Source organism: Oryctolagus cuniculus, chromosome 16 (assembly GCF_051225735.1).
Source record: "Oryctolagus cuniculus isolate XC-2025 breed Fujian yellow rabbit chromosome 16, ASM5122573v1, whole genome shotgun sequence".
NCBI lineage: Eukaryota > Metazoa > Chordata > Mammalia > Lagomorpha > Leporidae > Oryctolagus > Oryctolagus cuniculus.
The window spans coordinates 71,929,685-71,945,913 of NC_142882.1; positions in this window are offsets into that span (position 1 = coordinate 71,929,685).

The window sequence follows — 16,229 nt, forward strand, 5'->3', positions numbered from 1 at the left end:
TATTCTTAAATATTTTTGCTATAGTTCAGATATTTAAGGAATAAATTCATCTTTATAGAGTAAAGAATCATGTACTATGAACAAGAGATAAGTGACCAAAAAGATACCAAAAAAAATTGTCAAGGACTCCATAAATACAGTATCTTCCTGGTATATTCTAATAGCAATCAGATTTGCAATGAGAGACATGAAGGAAATCAACTCTGATCCTTATTGTCAAATATCATTGTAGGAATACATAGTTGTTCCTTAAAAATAAAAAAGAACAAAATTCTGTCTTTTGCAACAAATTGGATTCAACTAGAGACCATTATGCTTAGTGAAATAAGCCAGTCCCAAAAGATAAATATCATATATTTTCTGTGATTTGTGGTAGCTGATATTGAGTACAAAAAATTAATATATATAAGTAAATTTGTTGGGATTTGATTATTTTATAGCATTTATCTATACTCCTGTGGAGCAGTGGCCTTTCTACTTTCTACTTGTTGAAATCTTCATTTAGTGAAGGATTAAAGCTTTGATTATAAAAGTAAATTAAAAATGTTATTGCAAAAATTAAAAACGAGGATGGGAGGGAGGAAATATATTCTTAGAGTTGTGTCTGAACTATAGGAAATCTGTTCTTTATATTAATAAAAATAAAAAGTAAATGAATATAAATGTTAGGAAAATACTTTTAAACCTTACCAACATTTGGAAGAATGCAGTGGAGCTTTACCCTTTGCAGTCGGCTCATGGTTAGGAGAGGTGTGGAGAATGATGGAAAATCTTCCTCAGATTTGGCAAGACCTCAGGTAAAAGCCTCTGGCTCACAGAACTGAAGCAACCCTACTGATAAGAATCCCCCTGCCATTTTTGATGATGAGCCTTTCAGGGGCAACCCCCTAGGGAAGCTTCAGGGCTGTGTAGGCTGGTTCCGTGGTCACCCATTTTCTTCAGGACTACTACTTCTTCCCTTGTCTAGGAATTTAACTTCCCAGAACTTGTCACAGAAGAGCTTATCCAGGCACAGCATGGCTTGATTCAAGTGCTTCTCAAAGACTAGGCAGGCATTTATGGCATCCAGTTTACCTGTCAGCATGGATGGCATAGGAACCTCTTTGAAAAATGGTGCAACTGTGTGTCTTATCTGTTCAGGAAATACTCTGATTTTACTTTTGTCAACTCACAACTGTCCTCAGGCATGAGGTTGAAACAGAATTAGAAGTGTGGGGAGAAATATGGGATATCCACAATCTTTCAGGCAAACACAATTCACAAGAGTTTCATTCCCCATGTGTCTAATAGAATTCTTAAGACCAGCTCCATCAACCTTATCTTTGTTTAGACTCAGTCTTTCGTTAGGCTATGGTGCATGAATGTAACTGGAGCTCCAAAATAAAGTGTCATTTCAAATAGGCTTCTGAGTTCACCAGGATTCTTATGTATTTGTTGATACAAATACAAGGGGTGTTGTGGAAATCTTCTTACCTAATCATATATCTTGAGCGCATTCATTTATCAATGAAAATTATTACTAATTTACCTTCTGCTAATTGATGGATTTTTAAAGGGGATATAAGTATTTGGATGAATGTGAACTACTTATATAACTATGTCTGAGAGCAGTTTGTGGATGTTGGTATTTTCAAAGATAGGCCAAAGGCTGGCACTATAGTCTAGTAGGTTAAGCCTCCACCCATATATGGCACCATCCCATATGGGCACAAGTTCAAGTCCTGGCTGCTCCACTTCCAATCCAGCTCACTGCTGATGGCATGGGAAAGCCATGGAAGATGGCCCAAGTGCTTGTATCCCTGCACCCATGTGGGAGACCTGGACAAAGCTCCTGGCTCCTGGCTTTGGATTGGCCCAGATCCAGCCATTGAGGCCATTTGACGAGTGAACCAGTTGATAGAAGATCTCTGTCTCTCCTTCTCTCTCTGTAACTCTGCCTTTTTAATAAAATCTTCAAAAAAAAGTCACCCTTCACCACCACCTCCAGAGTAATTTATATAACATACCAAAGTATTCCATATTACATTGGATATATGATAGACAAGGGAAGCTTGGCCAAATGAACAAAGTTTATTCTGAGAGCACTGAATCTAGACCATTCTCCTGATCAGGATTTGATGTCTTTTCCTCTCTGATTAAATTACTCAAATAGTTGCAGATCTTTGTAATTTTTTAGCTCTTATCCACGAGGTCCTCCCAACTACTGAAACAGATGTTAGGAAGGTCCATTAACACCACTGCATTGCTCTTTTATCGACTGATTCTTGCCTCCCATCCTAACTTATCAGCATGGACACGCTGAGATTTTACTCAGATGTCACCTTCTCTTTGAGGCCCATTCCAGCCACTCTGTGTAGAGAAACTCTAGTCCTTATTCCTTTCCCGTCTACTCTTCTTTTTCTCCTTAGCTATATATGCTGTAATTTCCATCTCTTTTTATTCAGTGTTTTATCCCTAGTGCCAGGAGCAGGCACTGACACAGAAGAAATGACCAGTATATGCTAACTGACTGAATGAAAAACCTACTTTGTGTGAAATGTAATCAATATGATCGTTGGAAAGAATTTGAGAATGTATATAACACTTTGTTCTTGTTCATTAGTTTTTGCCCTGATAAATCTACACTTAGGAATCTATACTAAGTAAACAATCGAAGACAATCAGAAGTATACCCACAGTCCCTCAAGGGTTGTGCCTCAGCTTACGGGAACATGTCTGTCAGCCACAGAAGTGTGCTGATTACCATCCCGAGACCTGACTAAACGCTTCTGTGTGTTCTCCATCGCGATCGTTCCCATCTACCATTTTGTGTGGTGCTGGATGACCAGATGTGTGTGAAAAGATGTTCAGTTTTGAGGACAGTGACATCAGCGAGGTGACTCCTTTCATGGCTTATAAGACCCTAAATCAACATAGTTTTATACAAACAGTCTTCACTCTGTAACAAAAGCCTTAAATGTAGTCAAAGTCTTAACACAGAAACCTGACTTCCAAGAACTGGTCATAGAGAAATATGTTAAAAAAATAATATAGCACACCAAACAGCAGTCTACATATAGCAACGGTCACCATATCATTATTGATACTGACCTAAAGTTCAAAAGAAATCTCAATGTTTATTCAAAAAGTTAATGTTAAGTTTATTATGGAATATTGGATTTTTATTTTAAAATTTCTTGTTTTCTCAAGCAAATGCTCATGTTAAGTAAAATGCTTGTGACAAGTAAAAAAAAATCAATATTTATTTTGACATACATTTATTTATAAATATATGTACAGAGAAGGAATGGAATAAATTCATTAAAATGTTATATGTGAAATTTGTCATGGATGATGTTTCTCACTATCTTATTCTGGTATATTTCTTTCAAAATTCTCTTCAGGAGTATATATAACTTGTGAATTCAGAAACAAAATTAAAATAGACCAAAACCAATCATACTCTACTAGAGAAAAATAAAAAACCTTACTGGAAAACATTGAACTTTAAAGACTGTTCTTGCAAAAATCTCATTCCCTTGTATCACTGAATATTAAGCAAACTAGGAAATGGGACAGGAGAGTAAAAATCATTTTTGATTGAAAATCGCCAGGTTTCCTTGCATGACCTTTCCATTTACATAACACTACACATTCCTCCTTGTGTCAGTCAGTTCTTCCAACTGCCCTGTGGGGTTGGCAGGTCGAGTAATATTATCTTCAGTTCTTAGAAATGAGATAATCGAGACTCAGAGAGGTTAAGTGACTTGGCCAAAGTAACCCAGTTAGAAAGTAATGAAACTAACATAAAATACCTACATCTTCTTTTCTGGTCACACGCTTGCTCCAAACTATTATGCTGATAAATTAGAAAAGAGAAAGATAGTGATTGTGTTTTCAGCAAGTTATTCGAGTGAGCTTTTATTAGTGCCACAGAGCTTTGAAATCATTGATTGCCACTGTGAGATGATGAGATTGTGCTGCACAGAACTTGGCCATCGTCACCATGTGATTTTCAATTAAGAGGAAAAATCAAAAGTATCCCAGTGTCATGGTCATAACCTGGAGGGTTCAGACAGGCTACCAGCTGCATACAAATCAGGGTGAGCTAACCATTTGTGTGCAGACTGCAGTCTTTCAGAAGAAATGATCCTTCACACTTGTGGCTTAGCTATTTTATTTTTCATTCCATGTATACTGTCCTTTATGAATTAGGCCTCTAGTTGTTTTTTTTTTAAACTCTTGGGAAAACTTAACTGAGAAACTTCACTGAACAATCAGTATAATAATACAGAATGTTACCATGTGTGTTAGCACTCAACAGTTCTCAGAAGTTCATTAGGAATTATGTGGGATCTATAAGAAGCTGTGGGATCAACACTGCTAACCTGATGGCCTAGCTATCAATTTTGTAATTCATAAAACAGGGCTACTAATCTCTATCAAAAGTGTAATAACACATATAATATAGATATGCTGAGTACATTTTTGTTTTGCTTTTCTTTCAATATGGTGATAGCAAAAGAGCTTTCTAGGGTAACATCAGCTAGAGACTTTAAGGGATCCCCTAAGCATGTCATTGTGAGAAGGCATTGCAGGTGGTGCCAAATGATACACCCTTGAGTACCCCATGAGGAGGACGTGAAGGAGCCGTATGAAATATGCTCCCATCATGCCTGCCTGTGGTAGATCCTTAGGTATTATACTGGATCTTAGTGCAAAGGATACAAAGTATCTTTTACAAGTATATGGGAGAGAAGGACATAGCTACCTCATTCTGGTTTTATGTCTTAATTGTAAAGCAAGGTGCAGCTGTCAGAAAAAAAATTTGACTTGATTTTCAGTTTTATTGACAATGATAGCTTTATCTTGTTAGCACAAATAGCACTAAGTAATATGTGAACTGCATACTTGAAACCAAGTAAGATCTGGATTGATTTTATTAAGTACTTTCTGCTTATTTATCACTGGGTACCCTTTTGGCTAACCTACATAAAAGCTTATTTTTAAAACTATGTGTATTAGAAGGTATGGTGTATAATCTCCAAATTTTTATTCCGTAGTCAGTTGAATATAAATGTTAGTTTCCAAATATGTAGACTTCAATTTCACCTTTTAAAATTCTTCACCAATTCAGTCACTGCATGGCAAGCTCTATATTATTATACTGTTGGTGATGTGTCCAGGTCCAAAGCACCCTGCCTTTTAGTTTAAATTGAAGCACTTGACATAATTTAGTTTTGGGGGCTCCTCTGGTGTCATGAATGAAATGATTTGATGAGCATGCTGCCATGCTCAGCAATCATATTTAATCTTCCCTTGGGACACGTAAAAACCAAAAATCAAAGATGACAAGTGATTATCAATTTTTCAGAGCAGATTAACTCTTAATATTAATGTGAATGTCAGGGTACATGAGGATCCTTATGTTTAAGGGTGGAGATTTGAAAATCACTGCCAAGTTCCTGAGGCTGAGATGTGCTAGGATTATTTGCATATGTATCTTTGTTCTGAGTGGTGTGCCTAGGAGCTATGCTGAAGGGTGTAATGTAAGTGTTTCTTTGAAGAGCATAAGATGTGGATCTCTGTTACTTTTAAAATTTACTTTACTGATTTTTATTTATTGAAAGGGAGGCAGAGACAAATAGGCAGATGGGGGTGGGGTGGGGTGGGGTGGGTGTTAGATGTATCAATGTTGGATTTCACTTCCCAAATGCTCCCAACAGCTGGGCCTGGGCCAGGCTGAAGCCAGGAGCCTGGAACTCAATCCAGATCTTTCAAATGGATGGCAGGAATGCAACGCAAGTATTCCAGCCATCACTTCCTGCCTCTTGGGGTCTGCATTAGCAAGAAGTTGGTTTGGAGGAATAGCTGGGACTCAAACCCAAGTGCTCCAACATAGGAGGTGGGCATCTCAAGTGATCTTTCAACCACTGCACCACATGCCTGTCTCTGGCGATGTTTTTGTTCATTCACTCACTCATGCATTCAACAAATATATCTTGGATGCCTATTATGTACTAGGTACAGTTATCTGAATTGAGAATACATAAAAATGAAAAGTTATTAACTTTGAAGGTTATGTTCTATAGAGTGATAGGAAATAGGTGAAATAATTAGCATATTAGAAACTGTGTCTGGTTAGTGTTAAATGTGGTCACACTTAGGACTTACCTCAAAAAATAATATAATTGATTATGACATATTTGAAAATCTTCAAGTAAAAGAAATATTTTCAAGTCAGATTTCCACCACCATCAACATGTTGAAAAACATCTTTATCCTAGTTTGTACCCGTATGTCGTTTAGGACTGGCCACTAGGTGCTATATCTTGAGTATTTGTATAGAGAGCTTTTGTTTAAGTCACTATCACTTTGTTCATGATATATATTAAAGCAAATTCCTTTTCTGTGGCTTCTGATTTACCCAGAATTTCTGTAGATGTAGAGTTGCTCTTGAAACTTCATTAGAGGATGGCTGGTGCCGCAGCTCACTAGGCTAATCCTCCGCCTGCAGTGCCGGCACCCAGGGGTTCTAGTCCCAGTTGGGGTTCCAGATCCTGTCCCAGTTGCTCCTCTTGCAGTCCAGCTCTCTGCCAGGAAGGCAGTGGAGGATGGCCCAGGTCTTTGGGTCCTGCACCCGCATGGGAGACCAGGAGGAAGCACCTGGTGCTCACTGTCTAACTCTGCCTGTCAAAAAAAAAAAAAAATTCATTAGAGGAAATATAATTTTTTAAAAATTTTGACAGGTAGAGTTATAGACAGTGAGAGAGAGACAGAGAGAAAGGTCTTCCTTTTCCATTGGTTCACCCCGCAAATGGCTGCTATGGCTGGCGCTGTGCCAGTCTGAAGCCAGGAGCCAGGTGCTTCTTCCTGGTCTCCCATGCAGGTGCAGGGGCCCGAGCACTTGGGCCATCCTCCACTGCCCTCCCAGGCCACAGCAGAGAGCTGGACTGGAAGAGGGGCAACCAGGACTAGAACCCGGCGCCCATACGGGATGCCGGCACCGCAGGTGGAGGATTAGCTAAGTGAGCTACGGCGCCGGCTAGGAACCATAATCTTAAAAGCTGACCATATTCCAGCACAGATTTTATTTGGAAGTTTGAAAATGAAAATATTAATAATTATGTTATTAAAGTTTTATCATCATTGAATGAACTTCATCAATTGTCAAATCTGTAACAGCAGCCTAATTCACCCATTATCCTGGGCACGTAGTCAGCAGTCAACTCACTGTCGGTATTCTGAGGACTTGAGATCAGTAGTTGGTTAAGGACATGTAACTGTATTTGTGAGAAGGCCCATAGCAGGACCATTACTTGACTCTTTGGGCACGTTTAAATGGGTATCAGAAGAAATTGCTCTATTAGAATTTTCAAAAAAACCTCATTTACTGCTTAAAGTTTGAGCATGATCCAAATGAATGGAAGATGTTGAGTAAATAGTAATTTCTCTGTTTTTGCAATGTCTCCCAGTGGATGTCATAAATGTTGGTTGAATGTTGCAGGAACAAATCCTGGCAGTTAGAAACCCCTGCATGCGGTGCATCATTAGGCTGTTTGTGGAAGGTGTAAATAGTTTCCGTAAGAAGGAGGAAGGGTTAACAGATGGTAGTTAAACAAGGGGACCAGCTGCACACTACAAATTAACATTGAAACTATCACACAGGATTTTTTTTTTTTTTGCATATGCTACTAATAGTTGCTTTGAAATACAATAGAATAAATTGTCCTACAGGGTCAGCATAACAATCGAGTTGGCAGTTTATACAGGGTTGTACTCATTAGGTATTTGCCGGGGCTGTGCGTGGAGCCCTGTTGTTGTTGGACAAATACAGTAGTTAAATATTTTCTTCAAAGTATATACATCCAACAAAGGGCCTCCTACGAAGAGGTGTTCAGCAAAAGAACTGCAGCTGCATGATTTAGAAAGCATGAGGGAAAGGTAAGTACCTCAGAATCCATAAATATCTCATTTTTCTTTTTATACAGGTTTGTCATTAATCAGAATTTTTTTTTTATCTTGGACCTTGGAAGAATCGGTAGAGAAAAAAAATTAAAGGATATATTTGATTCTAAGAAAGTAGACACTTTGTGTCCCCTTAACCAGACTCACTAATATCATTGTTCTGTTATCTTTCATAAGTTATATCATAAATATGGTTTTATTGTAGGCAGGCCTACAGTATAAAATTGATTAGGTTTGTAAGCTGGAAGGCCATGGCTTCACCACATCCCTGTATGTCCTCACACCCCTACCCTGTGCCCACCTGACAATCAGGGTAATTAACCACTCCACTTTGGAAGTGCATTAAAGGCCTGGAACACAGTAAGCCCAGCCCTTTTTCAGCCTTTTCCCTTCTGCCCTAGTCATGCTTGCTGCCCCCATGTTATCGGGGTGTGTGGCTTTTGGGCCACTTGCTCCATGCTTTCTGGCCTACATGCTCCTCCATGTGGATGGCTCCTGGTGCTCCGTATGAATCCAGATTTCTCTCTCTCTCTTTTAGATAGAGCCTTCACTTTCCTGTGAATTTCTCTCTGAATAAAAAGCTTAAAACTTATGCTGCCTCGTTTATTTGTGCCAGTATTCAGAATTCTTCTCTGGATATTAGGCAAGAACCCTCAGGCTCATTAAGGGGTCTGTCTCCTTTAACAATTTGACAACTGTATTTTTCTGTTTTAAAAGAGTGTGTACAGGGGGCCGGCTCTGTGGTGTAGCAGCTAAAGCTGCCGCCTGAGTGCTGGCATCCCATATGGGCACCGGTTCAAATCCCAGCTGCTCCACTTCCAATCCAGCTCCCTGAGAAGGTACCTGGGGAAGCAGTGGACGGTGGCCCAAGTCCTTGGTCCCCTGCACCCACATGGGAGACCTGGATGAAGTTCCTGGCTCCTGGCTTCGGATTCGCACAGCTCTGGCCATTGCAGCCATCTGGGGAGTGAACCAGCAGATGGAAGACCTCTGTCTGTCTCTGCCTCTCCTGTTCTCTCTGTGTAACTCCAACTTTCAAATAAATACACATTAAAAAAAAGTGTGCACATGGTCAGGTTATGGTAACTTGCTGTTTTGAGTATTGAGCGTTTTCCATTCTGCTGCTTCTCCTCCTCCTTGGCACTAAATTAAGTTTAAAAATGAGTTCATGTTACTGAGAACAGTCTTTAATTACTTATGTCTTTCACACTTGAAGTTGTAATGAGTAGTTTGAGGTTATAATGGTGCCACTTCCGAGAGCTTTCATTTCAAGGCCAAGACAAAGGGTTGAGAGCTGTTAGATTAATGGACCACAAAGAAACTGTATTAATGAAGATATCTACACTTGCAAAATTACTAAGTTTTGTCTAAACAGACTTATTTTTTTTTTCAAAATATTCTGAATGATGGTCTTTGTACACTGTTCTGTGCTTAGAATGAACCTTATACTCACTGCATGGAAAGTCGGGTTCGTTGCTGTGTGCTGTGTGGAATGGGTCACTGCCATGGGTGTGGCACCTGCTGTGGTTTCTTCTGGAAAAAGTAGCTTCCTGGTCACACTCGCCACATCGTGTGACATACTCTATCACACAAGATTAGAATGTCTTCTCCTTCTGACCAACTGTATACTTGTCACCTTTATAATCATTATAATCTGTATTTATGTGAGGTATTCAGTTTTATTTCTTGCTTTTCAGTATCTCCAACACACAGAGCTATAAATCAAGAATCTGATGTATTCATTGGTAATTCTTATTTTCCATCTGTTGAAGTCATTTAATGGAGCTGATCTCTTACTGGCTCCAACTCAGAGCCCAGAAAATAATAGTTTAGAATATTCCTATGGTGCTTTTTTCAGTAACTTTTCCCCATTGATGTTTAATGTTTTTTTCCTTCTCTGGTGACGTTTTTTTACTCCAGCATAGAACTGAAGGTGTTGCACTGTCTTCTATTTAACTTAATACTACACACTGCATTCCACGACTACAACCTGTAAGTACAGTGAATTTCCATATAAACTGAGGATTTGAAGGCTGGGACTCTGTCAAGCTTAGATTTTCCCATCTCTTGAAATATTTTCCACTTAGAAACCTCTTTGCATTACTTGGAAAGCTTTTATGGGGCATGCCAGTCAAAAAGATGACTAACCAAAGAAAAAAAGCACTTCAAAGACCAATTTTTTTGGATTAGTGTATGCTTCATAGGCAATTCAATGGCTAAAACAGTTTGCATTGAATGAGTGTTAGAAGGGCAAATATTTTGCTGCTGTTTATATTGCATATATTAAGGGAGATTAATTATATATCAGCTATCTGGATTTTGTCTGACTTTTAAAACTCAGTTTCCATTTTTATTACCCCATCTTGAGCTGCTGTTTCTAGGAATGGAATGTGAGGAACAGATTAGTGATGATGACATCAGGTGAGTGATTGCAGATATATGTCTATGTACTCAAATCCTGCCTAGAGCAGTTATGGTTCCTTGCCTGACAGAAAGAATGGGATGAGATCAGTGTTGTCAATTATGAGTGTGTTTATGCCTATGTCTAAGTATACATAGATCACCTATATTGGCAATGGCCTACCCTCCACAGAATCCAGGAATACACACTGCCGGGGGGGGGGGGGGGAGGAGGAATGGGGGAAGGGAAAGGCAGAAGGAAGTGATCCACTGTTGTCTCCTGGACTTTTTTTTTTCTTTAATATTTGTTGCTACTCTTTTTTAAGATTTATTTATTTATTTGAAAGTCAAAGTTACACACAGGAGAGACAGAGAGAGAGAGAGAGGAGAGAGAGGTCCTCCATCCGATGGTTCACTCCCTGATTGGCCGCAACTGCCGGAGCTGTGCTGATCTGTAGCCAGGAGCCAGGAGCCTCTTCCAGGTCTCCCACATGGGTGCAGGGGCCCAAGGACTTGGGCCATCTTCTATTGCTTTCCAAGGCCATAGCAGAGAGCTGGATTGGAAGTGGAACAGCTGGGTCTCGAACGGCGCCCATATGGGATGCAGGCGCTTCAGGCCAGGGCGTTAATCTGCTGTGCCACACAGCAGGCCCCAGTTTCCTGGACTTTTAAAATGCATCTTGAGTTTTCTTTTGGGCCTCATTCTGATTAAAGGGATATCTATAATACAAGTTCCCAATTCATATTCTCCTTGGATACTTAATATAAGTAGCTCTGCCTTCTTTCCAATCATGAATCGTCATTTTGGAAATGTGTCAGTGATAATAATAGCTTATATGTAATAAACACCATTTTTTTTTGTTAAAGGGATGCTTCTAGATAGTTTATATACCTTATTTTATTCAGTTAGCTCAATTATCTTGAGAGTTTCTCATAGGAACTTTGGTGAAGGTTTTAGAGCTAGTGAATGGCAGAAAATGGAATTAATGTCGATGGTCTCTATGACCTTTTTATTTAAACCAAAGGCTCTAGTGTCCTTGGAATGTGAAGACTGTTTTAATTTTAATCAATTAATCTTCTGCTGGAATTAAACTAAAGTGAGCCTGCATTGAATGGATGAGTACTCTATTCACAAACAGACCTGGGTTGACTATTTGCCTGGATTTTCAAGTATAAGTCATGCCTGCGCCTGTCTTGGTGTCTTACCATGTCATCGGAGACATCAAGTCTGTCTTAATTGGTTGCCACTCCATGCTTTCTTTGCCTGCCTTAATTGTCATTGTTGGCCATCACCCCAGTTGGTTTCCCTCTAAAGTCACATTTCCTAGCTCTGCTCAGACACAGCTGGAGTCTGTCAACTGCCTACAAACATGTAATTTTCATAATATTTTTTAGCTTTCTAAATGGAAATCCCATGGGTGCACCTTTGAGGATATTGTTTATTTTCTAATTCGAAAAAACATAAAATATGTATTTTACATGTGTTATTCTTGAACAGGAAATTTTAAGGCAGAATTTTAGATGCAGCAATGCATGTATCAACTCTATTTTTCACTTCCAAAGTAAAGCTCCTATTTCCATTTTGTCTATCAGAGATATTTACTTTATCTGAAATTTGTTTTTTATTTTGATAAACCATTTACATGTGATGAAGAGAAGTAAAAGTGACTGAATAGCTGACTACTCATAAGAGTACATTTATTTTATTTGGAGACACATATTGCTTTAATGAGAGGGCCCAGGGCCATTTTGGCCTCTCCCCTTGTTAGTCTGGTCCTCCTAAGGAACTTAGGAAACTTCTTTACTCTTTAGTTATTGACCCACAGAAACACCTTTCCTTAAAATAAGCATTAACATCCTGTGGAATCAGTGTCGAGTACTTTGGCAAATGCTAGGGATTGCCTGTCAGTTGGAGGGAGCTGGAAAGATTAAGCAGTCTTCAAGTTCCACTAATTGGGACAAATGTTGGAAAAAGGACTGTAGGGAGACCTACTGAGATGCATCAATAAAATGACACACTGAGGAAAATGATGAATATGAAACTTATTATAATTTTTAAAATTCTAATAGACTCTGTAGACCCAATTTCAGCCAACCAGAATGATATTTGGAAACTTTACAGGAAATAAAATCACTTTTGGAAAATCTTCGTTTGATACTTCTGTCCAGGAACAATTAATTATAAGATGTGCACAAAAACCCAGTTGTAAGTAGAGTGCACATCCTACTGAGGAACCTCCCTTCTTTCAAGGGAGATCAGTCCTGTCTGACCTCAGTTTTACTCTTTCTTTGTTTTATGATTTACTTAGTTGTTGGGTATCAGCGAGGTCAAAGAAGTCAGATTTATCAAAGTCCTAACCAAATGCCTTAAAGGATTATAGATAAAGTGAGTCTCAAGTCATGGAGAGCAATTCAATGAGGCATTAGGAAAATAAATCTCATAACTGCTGAGTGATGTGGGTTCTTTTTCCCCATTTGTCAATCAGTAGTTTTCCTTTAATTAAATCCTGTGATAATTTTATAAATAGTATTCTTTTGTACTTAAGCCTCTTTATTCAATGGTCAACACTTCATTTCTTAACACTACCTTGCAGACACATATGATCATAATCAAGACATGATTGCTGCCCTGCTATCATGTAACAGTCTACCAGGAATACAGACACATGTGTCATGAGTCCTGTGCTGGCATGATACACATGTACAAGCTGTGGGCAGCACATGGGAGGGATAATGAACTCTGGTATTGAAAAGGAGGAGTAGGACCAGGTCAAGAGCAGAAAGGAGTATTTTATGTATGAGTGTGCTGAGGCATTGCTGCTCCAGCAGCAAGGTGTCCTCACAAGATCAGCAGGCATTGCTGAAGCCTCAGGAGTGTGGCTAGGAGTGGACATAGATAAAGCTGGAGTCTAATTACAGAGGCCTTTGCCTGTTAGGCAAAGCAGGCTTCTCTTTTTCCTGTAGGGTATGAGGGAGCCTCTGGTGGGTTTTAAATTTGAAGGACAGTCCTGATTTTGGAATTCTCTTAGCCTTACCAAAAATTAAAATAAGTACTTTCTGGTTTATCTGTGTCCTCCTAATATAAAATTTTCCTTCTTTTTTTAACTTCCATTGAATGAATATATTATAGGAGAGTTGCCTTGCTACTGCTTTGATCACACTTTCAAGTGTGTAATCTCATTGTCTCCTTTCTGTTGTGGATTATCCATTTGACCTTCTAATAAAATGATTTGAAAGCATAATTGGGATGGTTATTTGACACACAAGTGATAAACAAATAAGAGATGGCAAAAAATTATTTTCCACAGGAATTAGGGTCCTTATCACAAATGTCCTCAGTTTCACGTACAGAGTCTTATTAAACTTCGATGCTAGACCATGCATGAAGGATAATGGGCCTTGCTGTTAGTAAAATGAGTGCTGTTTCCGTGGTAATCACCTTAGATTGGCTCCGAACAGCGTACCCACTTCTGTGGCCTCATGGAGAGAACACTGCTTCTTAGTCTGACAATGTCAGTGGAATATGCCATTCTATTAATCTCTAGCCATGGGATACAGAATTTTCTACATAATGTGGTGATCAGCTATTTCTGTTATGATTTTATGGAAAAGGCCAACTGGCTAATGCTTTAATTATTGAGGAGATATTGTCACAGAATTGCAACAGAGAATTCACTTAGGATGATGTCTTTTCAGATCAAGGACAACCAGACTGTCTTGGAGGTCACAAGGATATATGCCTGAGATTTGAAGATTTAATTTTTTAAACTTAAAAACTTAAAGTTTCTTGTTATAAACTTCTTATTGAAAAAATGCAGAGGGCAAAAATTATTAATTCATCATAATCCTATGACAAATAGAACACCACTATTAAAATGTTTGATACTTTTATCCATATTCGTATTCATTTCTATATTAATATCCATATCTTCTGTAAATATGTCTGATAAAGTAAGTGTAATAACAGCAAAGTATGTCTAAAGTATCATTCTAAAACTTCTTATTTTGTATCAAAAATTCTGTTTGTTAGTTATTATTGTCCACATGGTGCATCTAAGGAACTCAGAAACACAAAGCTTAAGTGATTTATTATGGTCACAAAGCTTGCTAAGTACAAGCCAAATTCGAGCTTCAAAGCACAAGCCATTGATGACATGCTTTACTTACAGGCATTCATGTATGTACATATGAGAACATATGGGGCCGAAGAAAATTCCAAATATATGTATTTAAAAGAGAAATCTTACTCCATACAGCTCCACTTGGATTTTTCATTTAATTTTTTGTTGTCCCTAATAAGTTAGATCTATATAGATATTCTGTTTAATGATTTCATGTCATGGAAATCTAATTTACTTATTCAATAGGGATACAAATATATGTTAATACTGAACTTCAAAATAAGCTTTCATTATTATATAACACTTTTTAAATTATAAAGTAAAAATTATAGTTGTTTGTGGATTACAAAATAATGTTATGATCTATCAAAATAATGTGGGATAATTAAATAAGGTTACTAACATATCCATCACTTCAAATACTTTTTTTGTGTGAGAACATTTGGATTTTATTTAAAGCAGCCCAATCCTCCAACTGCTGCCTCTTTATCTCACTGATATTTCCACTCTGCTTGGGTTTCATCTCTCTCTGTCATGGTTTAGAAAATATCTGAACAGAATGGTAGCTAATAATTTGGGTCAGTTGTTGTTTTTCCATTTTTATAAGGATCATCATTCTGATTCACAAAGACTGAAACCGGTTGATTCATGTATTCTTTCCAATTTTATATTTACTAATGGCAGAGGATCATGATGCCAGTGATCCTATCATGGCCAAAGCTAGAGATCAAGCCAACATATTTTTTGAAAAACTCACTTTTGGACCATAAGATCTTCCCGGCAATGTAAGATTCAGTTTTCTTGGTTTCTTTTTTTTTTTTTTTTGAGTTTGTGTGTGTGTGTGTGTGTGTATGTTAAAGATATATTTATTAGAAAGGCAGAATAACGTACAGAGAGAAAGACGAGTTATTTTCCATCTGCAGATTCATTCCGCAGATGCCTGCAATAGTCAGCCAGATCTGGGTCATGCAAAACCAGGAGCCTGAAGCTCTATCCAGGCCTCCCACATCAGTAGCAGGGTCTCAGGGACATGGGCCATCTTCTGCTGCTTTCTTAGGAACATTAACAGAGAGCTGGATAGGAAGCAGAGGATTACAGTGTCGTAAGCCACAACCTAACCTTCTGTGCCTCAACACTGGCCCCAATTTGCCTGATTCTTTGAAGTTTTTGAGATGTTCTAATTCGTAGCACACAGTTAAAAATTACTGTGCTTCTCTAAGGCTAATGTATAGGTATGTATTGTTTAGATTAGGGGATGGACTTCTTAATGGCTGTGTAATACAAAAACAGAACATCGCCTCTAAGAAGATGCGGTTTCTATAATCTTTCTTCATTGCTCTTTGCTGCTCTTCAGGTCTTTTGAAGTCTTATTGAAGACCTTTCCAGTTGGAAATTTCATCCAAAATCCATTTATATGATGCTAGGTATACCATTATTCTGCCACAAACTGTAGTGATGCTTATTATGCCCTTCAAAATGTTGAAGATCTTGCACCATTTTCTCATTTTCTAGCGACCTTTTTTTTTTTATCTTTTATTTAATGAATATAAATTTCCAAAGTACGACTCATGGGTTACAATGGCTTCCCCCCCATACCGTCCCTCCCACCCACAACCCTCCCCTTTCCCACTCCCTCTCCCCTTCCATTCACATCAAGATTCATTTTCGATTATCTTAATATACAGAAGATCAGCTTAGTATACCTTAAGTAAGGATTTCAACAGTTTGCTCCCACACAGAAACATAACGTGAAAAATAATA